The following is a 9,838-nucleotide window of genomic DNA, read 5'->3' as shown; positions in this document are numbered from 1 at the left end:
AGACTGACGAGGATGTACAGGACTGTATAGGATAGCAAGGGACAAATCTTCAAACCAACACCTTCAGCGCCACAAGCTGGATGCACAGACCACATAGAGCACTTCAGATCCATGGCGGAACCCAACGCATTTATACAGAAGAAAGATTTGTTGTTCTTTCAATTGTCTGTTATGTAAGGAACATACCAAAGGTTCGGTAATCAAGCTTCTCTTGCCGTGGCAAGTTTCACAGGTATTTGATGCTGTGTTTGTTTTAATTAACAATTATCAACAACAGACTGACTCCAAGACTTAATATAGTTTGAGGGAAATGCTTGTTGTTACCAAGTTTAAAATGCAAATGTAAAAAAAAAAAGTGAGAAATGTCTTCTGTTTGTGATCACGTTTGACAATTGTCAAATACCATGACTTGTCACGCTTAATCAAATCAAGTGTGAGCTAACACCAATTTGATATTATTCCTGCCCAAAGCGTTTCTTAACTAAATCTTCCAGGGAAGTTCTACCTTGAAGAGTTAAAATAGTTTCATCGAGCTTATCCAAACCCGCTGTGGAACTGTATGGCAAAAATACCGAGTCACCTTTCACTTTGAGCGTGGCTCATGCAAATGCATTTTAATGGCTCAAGTTAGAGTTTGCTGATTTTGGGAGAACAGGTGTTTGGCTTAAAAAATATTATGAAATATTTGGAAAGGAACGCAGCATCTCTGAGAAAAACAGTTTCGAAATTCCCTCACATTTGGCCCAAGACATTTTCGCAATCGTAAGGAAATTGCAAAATTCTATAAAAAAATTAAGTTTTATGTTAAGTCGGGATATTTTCCTTTAACAAAGGTTTTTAGATGGTAAACAATACAAGTTATCGATATGAGTCCCCAGAAATGTCGCGAAATATATTTTATTGAGCTTCAAATTCTGCATATATTTTGCATGACATCAGGGTTGGTGAGGGTCAAAACGGGGGGGTGGGGGGGTGGTCAAACTACGAAACGCAACAGCAACAGAATTGCTAAATCAGCAAGAGAATTGCTAAATAGCATAATTCATTATCATTTCAGACAGACATGAAATGGTGAAAGTTTGAAGGAAATCGGCCCACCCCCATCTTTCACCTCTGCCTGGTTTTCTCAGACAATGATTCTTAAACGTAATAACAAAAAAAAAATGATAATAACAAATAAAAGTAACCACAACACCACAGCAAAAGTTAAATAAACACACATTTTGTTCAAAAACCACATATCATTTCGGTGACAGTAGACCTCGACTGCAATTACAGGTGAAATGTGACTTATTTTTATTTCAATGGGAGAGGCAGGGGGAGAGGGGACGGGAACTTTATTCAATTCAATAAAATATTAAAAGTTCAAAAACCACACATCAGTTCAGTGCAGCAGACCTCATTTGTATTAATAAAATCATCCATGCAATAGCAAGCAATGAAAATATTAGTGAACATGTAACTTGTAACAGTCAAATCAGCTAATGTCACACAATTTTAGCCACTGGATTTTACTGGGAACTTATAGTCTGTTTGATGGTAATTCTAATCAATTTGAAATGCTACTGATTTTAACTTTTTTATCATAGTTGCCTATAAAATATGCCTGGGTTGTATTGTAATGCAATATAAAACAATTAAAACTATAAAGCAAGACAGCTTGCTAACCCTTTTAACGAAAATGGCCTCAGTAATGACAACTGGAATTTGGCTTTTCGTTGACAATCCTTTTTGAGTGCCATAGGTTGAAGCGAACGCATAGACCATGCATGTTTGAACCTGGATGACTTCCGGGTTCCCTTCCCCATAACCCCTCAGTTGTCCAAAGTGCAAAAGCGTTATTCCTGCTAACTTGACACATTCCGTTGGATCTCAAGAAACAATTTCAATTTTAAGTATGAAAACCATAAAACATTCATAGCCCTGAGTGAATATAAAAAGACTGTAAAAATATAAACACAAACTTGGGACAAATCGTGCATAGCAAATATTTTAAACATGTGGAAATGAGGACTTAAATACTCCAAGTTTAACGGTACGTACAATTCTAGAAGCTACAAACCTAGGCCAGACGAAAAGTGGCAAACCGTTGTACTTGTTGCTTTGTTTCTTTGCCATGCCTGACTCTAAATTATTGCTTAACTTGCCCGCTTGCTACTTTCAACTAAACATTTAATGTGATCCGCAGAGTGTTTTGCCCTATAATGCTGCACAAGCACAGATTCTTCAAAAAATGCTCCACCTGGCCCTACAACATGGGTACAAGGTAATTTCCGCTCTAAATATGCCTGATGTAAGGCCCTGTTTTCTGAATTAAAAATTTCACAATCGTGTGCTGCTGTGTTCTAAGATCTTTCTTGTCTCGACATCACAGGATTCTTGATAGGTTTTGAAAATTTCTTTTCGCTTAGAACTTTTGTCAAAATGATAGTAGAGATCAATAACTAACTGTTCCAGGTTTACTGACAATTAATTTTGCTGCTTTCTTAGCACACGAACAAGATAAATGACACGCAACCAACAGAATATATATCTTGATTTGAATCAGCTATTCTTGTGTAGATGCTGTTGTCTTTACCCATCATAACTGATGCATTGCCACTGGAAAATGCTACGCATTTGGACCAATTGATGTCATACAATTTCATCTATTCACCTACCCTTTCAAAAGTGTTGTGTGCCATAGTTGTGACATACCAAACCAAACTTATAAGACCTGAATCTCGCACGATGTTCCCCTATGACAGACTACTTACTTACTATTTTGGGAGCCTGAAGTTTCATGGTGAATACTTCATTCTTTAAAATCATGGTCTCGACCTTGGCAGACAATTGGTATTTGGAATATACAGTATGAGAGCCTTGATTAGAAACCAGCTTTCCTGTGTGATCCTCATAAATGAGTGGTTCGAGTGTCATCGTCACATCATCATGATCATCACATTGTTTATGGATTAAACAAACCACCGATTCATCGATTACCGAACAAGATTCTACAAATTCTAGCAGATCGCAATCGTCTTTTCTTAACTGCTTGTCAAAGTTCTCGACGAAAAACTTCCCTTTCTTTGCCACTGGCTCCACTCTTGATTTCGGTGGCTTTCTCTTTAGAGCCCTTGCTCGACTTGTTTGCGCTAGTGTTAGATTTGCTTTCAGTGAATCAGGAAATTCGGCTTTTGGACCTTTCTCTCTGGGCCAGTGAAGAGCACAAATATATGTGTTCCTGGTTATGTTTTTCTCCGTAAAGAAATCCTGTGAACAAGCAGCTAGCCAACGCTTGCACTGCGCGATATCTTGTGTTGGTTTCAGAAATGGAATGAATAAGTCTTCCCTGATTGCTCAACCTCTTAGAGGGATTTCCGCCACTTGTCAGGATACCTTGCATCTGTTTTGCATCCACCCCAACAGCAGTGTTGGGTGCTTACCATTTCGGTCCGTCTTGGACGCTAACTGCGCGATTTCACTAAGTTTTTCGCTTTTTGGTATTGCTATGGCAGTACTCTCTTATACATTTTCCTCTATCACATCCCAGTGTTTGTCTGAGTCTATGCGGGGGGTCTCTTTTGATCTCCCGTGACAAAATCTATTTTCAGTAATAGTGCACAGCGCTATTGAGGATGCTCTGCATTCACATTCAATCCTTTTTATGTCACATCTGACTCACAATCTTTTCTTGCTGGAAGTCAACAGTCATGTTTCTGTTACATTTACCTCGTACCTTTAACTCAGTAATCTGAAGATTAACCCACAAAAATTTTATAAGTTTAGTACAAAATCTTGTGCTGCTTACTAAATTACCTGAGTTCACACACTAGAAAATTATTAAACTCATAGATGTTGTCACTTTCCCTCTCGATCAGCTCTCTCAATACAACTCAACTGTATCATAATGTGACAGTTCACTGGTTGTGTTAGTCTTCTCCGGTTTGCCTCTAGAAAGACTAGGTCCTTACTTGCCACGGTTGGATACTTCATCTGAATAGCATCAGACAATACCTTTCTAATAGGCCTGTTCATTACCTTCTGTGCTAAGAGTTATAAAGCCTCTTAATACAGTACTTTCAACCCTCAACATCGAACTATCCGAGTGAACGCTATTGGAGTAAGCCTCTTCGTTATCGTCATCCACCTTCACCAACACATTCAAATACCTTCTTTAGCTCCCATGAGTCTCCTGTAGCTCAGTGGTAGAGCATCTGAACTAGTAATCAGAAGGTCTTAGGTTCGACTCCTGATAGGAGCACTCTGGTTTCTTTTTTCCGAGTATGCCTGTGTCACTTTCTGGAATAATACATCATTCTCATTCAGTTACCAGGCTGGAAATATACCATCACATTTATTTCATTTACCACACATTCAACATTTAAATCCTAGCAGTATGCAGGATATTTGTCCCATGAACCTAGTTTAATGGCCTTAGCTCCCACGAGTCTCCTGTAGCTCAGTGGTAGAGCATCCGAACTAGTAATCGGAAGGTCTAAGGTTCGACTCCTGGTAGGAGCACTCGGATTTCTTTTTTCCGAGTATGCCTGTGTCACTCTCTGGAATAATACATCATTCTCATTCATTTACCAGGCTGGAAATATACCATCACATTTATTTCAAATACCTTCTTTGTTTCAACTTTTGCTCTCTTCGGGGGCAGTGTAAGTGGACGACGAGGTTCAAAGACGTTCTCGACTGTATAAACATGAGTACAAACCTCTGGCAGTAGACTGGTGCGTCATTCATTTACCAGGCTGGAAATATACCATCACATTTATTTCATTTACCACACATTCAACATTTAAATCCTAGCAGTATGCAGGATATTTGTCCCATGAACCTAGTTTAATGGCCTTAGCTCCCACGAGTCTCCTGTAGCTCAGTGGTAGAGCATCCGAACTAGTAATCGGAAGGTCTTAGGTTCGACTCCTGGTAGGAGCACTCGGATTTCTTTTTTCCGAGTATGCCTGTGTCACTCTCTGGAATAATACATCATTCTCATTCATTTACCAGGCTGGAAATATGCCATCACATTTATTTCAAATACCTTCTTTGTTTCAACTTTTGCTCTCTTCGGGGGCAGTGTAAGTGGACGACGAGGTTCAAAGACGTTCTCGACTGTATAAACATGAGTACAAACCTCTGGCAGTAGACTGGTGCGTCATTGCTCAAGCTCTAGTGATAGCTTGTCCCACCGATGTCATGGCTGTATTTGTGCTTGTCAAAGCCGTGTCAAAAGAAGTACCAACAACAACATTTCTACCGCTATTTGTAGCAAGTTCCTTTACTACTTGGATTGCCTGGTTCAAGCAGCTTGATAATAAACGTAGATTTTCCTCCATTCTAATTCGATGACTTAAACGCGGGAAGGAGTGAGCACTTGACTATCCAGAAGGCTTTCAATAGGTATGTCATGCATGAGGACTGATGTTAACACTGACCAAAGATAGTGAGGGCTCAAGAAAGTTGAATTGAATGAATAGTTAAATGTCAAATGAATAGTTGAATGTTGAACAAAGAATTGAATGTTAAATGAATAGTTGAGTGAATCGTTGGATATTAAATCAATAGTTGAACATTAATTGGAGATTTGAATGTTAAATAATGGGTTGAATGTTAAAAAGCATGTTCGATGTTGAATACAGGTTAAATATTAAACACATAGTTGAATATATATAATACAAAACTGAATATAAAATTAGACGAATTGAATATTGCTACATTTGGCTCCAAACTAAAATATGATTTAAGTGTACTTTTCCATAAGCATACATGTAACATGTATAAATCAGTATATTAACATGCATACAAAATATACTACAATACAGTCAGGAATTCCACTCATGACAGTTAATGTATTTCACAGGCAAGGTATAACAAAAATAGAAATACATACAAGAATATATCCAAAGTAATGGTAATGGAAAATTGGACAAATTAACTGGTAAAAATGTCTTTAAACACTCTAAACCACCAAAAAATTTACACTCATAACAATATTCCACATTACACTGTTTTTTATACAGGTATAGCATTATAGTAAATAATATGATTCAAAAGTGTCCTCATCTCTCACATCTTTGTCATAATCAACCCTGAATGAAAACTTGTACCTCCTGTTGAATAGGACACCGTAATAGACCAGATCGGGAGTCTCTCTCTCTCTCTCTCTCTCTCTCTCTCTCTCTCTCTCTCTCTCTCTCTCTCTCTCTCTCTCTCTCTCTCTCTCTCTCTCTCTCTCTCTCTCTCTCTCTCTTTAGATTGTTGTCTGCCTATTTGCTACCTTATCTCCTTTTCCTTTTTTTATTCATTAAAAAGGACTTAAGAGGGAATGTCTACTAAGACCGAGCGAAATCATAAAAAAGTGGCACATGATGAAAAAATCAAAACCCTGCATATTCCGTCCAGAGATACTCCATACTAGTTTCAAAAACGTGGTGGGATTTTTTTCCTGAAATATATTTTTTAAACCGGAAAAAATAGAAAAAACAGTGACGGCCCCTCGTGGTTTGAAAAACACCCGAAATAAACATGGTTCACACCTTCTCGTAAACTTCGTTCTGTTCAATTTGCATCAAAGAAAACCCAGTTTTCTTCTTGAAAATTTACTTTTGAAGTGTTTATTAAGTATCTGAGTCCAAAAATACTTCAGTGGATGAATTTTCCTGGTCATGAGGAGCCACAAAAAAATCTCAAAAATTCGCTCCCTCCAAGTTCTGAATTTGGCGCACTTTTTTAATAGAAAATTTCGCGATCCGGTAAAATACTAAAACCCTTCAAATTTAGAATTATAGATTGAGGAAGTATCGCTCTAAAACCAGGTTTAAAAAATAGCTTCGGGCTTTATACCAGCGCCGAGCATTAGCGGTCTCAAAAGCACGAAAATCGCAATATCAACGTGTAAACAAACTGCACATGACTGCAACCAGTATGAAGAGAAACTATTGAAATTTCATGTAGTTTACCTCGGCATTCCCCTTTAAACCACCAGTGAAAGGTCATGTTTTGCTAACTGCAATAAGGCATTGTCTAAATAAGATATTTGGTTGTGTGTGTATCCTTTCATTATTATATAGCCATCTTGATGTGTGAAGTCAAGAAGAGAAATTATCATCGCTTATTGCGATGGAGCGACAATAAACTCAAATGACTAACCATCGGACCACTTCTTTTCGACTTGAAGATCGTTTAAAATGGAGATGAGTTGGATTTTCTTTGAATTTCGAAACGATGTTTTTGTTTCGAGCTGTCGCTTCGAGATCCGTTCGCAGGATTTACTTGAAGCGAAAGCGCTCGTGAATCAATTCAACTCTGTTTATGGCATAAGTCACGTAATAAAATGTCACGCTTTTTTTAATTCACGTGACGTTAGGTTTGACTATGTTGGGTGAAAAACACATGGGAAACGTGTCCTGACATGCTGAAAACAAAAACAAAAAAAACAAATTAAAAACAATGAAATCTTTACCAAAGTGTGGACAGGACCGATGATTTATAGTCGAATGTTTTTATCATCTATACACACCAAAAGGACTGAGCCACAAAGCAAGCCTTGCTAAAGTATGATACTCTGCATTTTAATGAGGTGAAACCTAGGGGAACACTTTTCTTGTTAGAACCACTAACTATTAACGCCTTGGTTTTCGCCTTCGTGCAAAAGTCACTACGGTCTCATCCCTGACTGTTCTCTTGAGGATGGGACAAAACAATGTTATCAGCCAGAAAAAAATCACTCCTCACTGCTGACATGCGCATCCTAAAAAAAAATAAAAAAAATAATAAAAGGAAAAAAAAAAACTAGTACATTTCTTCGTTTTTTATTTTTTGTTATTATTATTGTCATTTGCTTCATATTTTATACTGTCAATCAATTTAGTTTAACGTAGTTCCGCTATTGCGCAAATATTTGTCTGCAGATATGTAAGCGTATGTCCCAATGTAAATTTTCATTATACCTGAAGAAGGCTGGTTTGGCCAGCCTTAATATGGTAACCTTTAAACCGTAATTCTACGTTGTATCGGTCTCTGCTTCTTTTATCATTCTAGATAGGCTCTGAGCTATGCTGACATGCGAAGGAATATACCATGTTTACTGAATCGCGCACTTTGGTTTTCGGACAACCAAAACTGATAACAGGGGCACCCAACGGATGGTTTCGGTAAATTATCTGTTCGGAAGGCCCTTAATCCCCTACAATTTTCTGAGGGGAATTTTCACCTCGAACTTTCGTGATATGGAAAATTTAAGGCCTATTGTTTTGGGATTGATAAAAATGTCGTTTTGGGGAAAAAAGGTCAGCTAAGATTTTCGGAAAGGAAATAAGACCTAACGTTTTTGAGAAATGGACAAAAATGCCCTAGTAGTTTCGAAAAGACCGAAGTTCCCTAGAATGACCGAACAGATAAAAATATTATAGCGCAGCCTAAAATGAACCTACAGAACTTTAAAGGCACTCCAGATAGCCTAAAAAACCAACATTACCAAATTCCAATTCGACCTGGAAACAGTGGAGAGAAGAGCCACTCCGTGGTTCCTATTTATTTATTTATTTATTTTTATTTAAATAGCGTTTCAAAGGATCTAAGAGAAAACTGTCGTTGGGTGCCCCTGCTGATAACTCTTCAGGTCGCTCTAGGACGTCAACCCTTGCAGCATCTTGGTTGATAGAGTGCCGGTATGTGGGCCTCTCATGACGATGTAAAGATGTTTGCCTTTGCTTGCTTCACAGTCAATGCAAACTCCTCTTTAAGTTCGTTTAGCACATCAACGGTGTGCTGCGACATCAGAATGTTTATCACTAGAGAGCTGGCGACGCAGCGTGTCTGGTGAATGTATTGCGCGGGACAGGGCGCTTGTCTCATTTGGTGTTATTTCTTGGCATGTACCTGACAGGAGCCACCCCTTGACCACCATCAAAGTTCGTCCGTTCGCATTTTCCAATGAGCGTTTTAGCTGAGATCTAATAGGGCTGACGTCTGTAGATGCCAAGTATGAATTCAGTGCGTCTATAGGCCTAAATGTAGCTCCTGATGTAATATAATAAAGTTATTTTATGTTCTGAATCTGAACTGTGCAAAAGGACAAGCCTTTCACACCTAAATCTTAACTCTTACTATCGTTTAACACATACCGTGTACTATGAGTAGAGCCCCCCCCCCCCCCCCCTAATCCCCTCGGGCTCGATCCAATGCTTGCAGTTTCTCATACTGTTTTTGGTGTCGCCTCGGTAGCTTCCGCAATAGGCCTGCGGTCACGGCGTATACCTATGTAAAAGATTGCTAAGCTCACTTATTGATTTATGTAGTGATTAGTTCAAAGTTCAAAACACCAGCGACGAAAAAGACAAATACTAGTCACGTTTGGGTTATACTCCCACGCAGTCGCTTTTAGGGGAGCAGGTAATACGATGTCCCCTAAAATGACGACTGCGTGGGTCCAGGCTACGTTTGGATTGCACTGTTTCCAAACTACATTGCCCCATTCATTCGCAAATCAGTTACAGAGGAGGCCAGCGTATATGACAAAATTAAGGTGTACTCAGTACACCAGTTTCAAGTTGTCGCAATAAAGCTAAGGACTTCGACTTGCCTATCCCACGATCTGCTTTTCTCACCTTGTCAGTATTGCAGTATGTTAAGAGAGCCCATGCGGATCTCGTCATTGGTTAGCACTGGCTCTGTACCGGCCGACATGGGATAGGTTAGACTTTCTCAAAGTCCGTTTTCGTGGGAGTCCAGTCAGGCGCTCGGCTCACGACTCCGTCGCCTTGTTGGTCACTCTTTCGGTGCATAAGAAGACGACTTGTGGCAACTCTATAATGGTCTACACAGAAATGTAGCCGAAGAAAGAATC

General features: G+C 38.9%; 1 pseudogene; it reads right to left on the bottom strand.

The window, feature by feature from the left end:
- Positions 1–9,838, bottom strand: part of LOC146450389 (uncharacterized) — a 286,459-nt pseudogene that overhangs the window by 64,023 nt on the left and 212,598 nt on the right.

This window comes from Pavona decussata, unplaced genomic scaffold, assembly GCF_977016875.1.
Source record: "Pavona decussata unplaced genomic scaffold, jaPavDecu1.1 SCAFFOLD_468, whole genome shotgun sequence".
Taxonomy (NCBI): Eukaryota; Metazoa; Cnidaria; class Anthozoa; order Scleractinia; family Agariciidae; genus Pavona; species Pavona decussata.
This window is presented reverse-complemented; position numbering and strand designations above follow the sequence as displayed.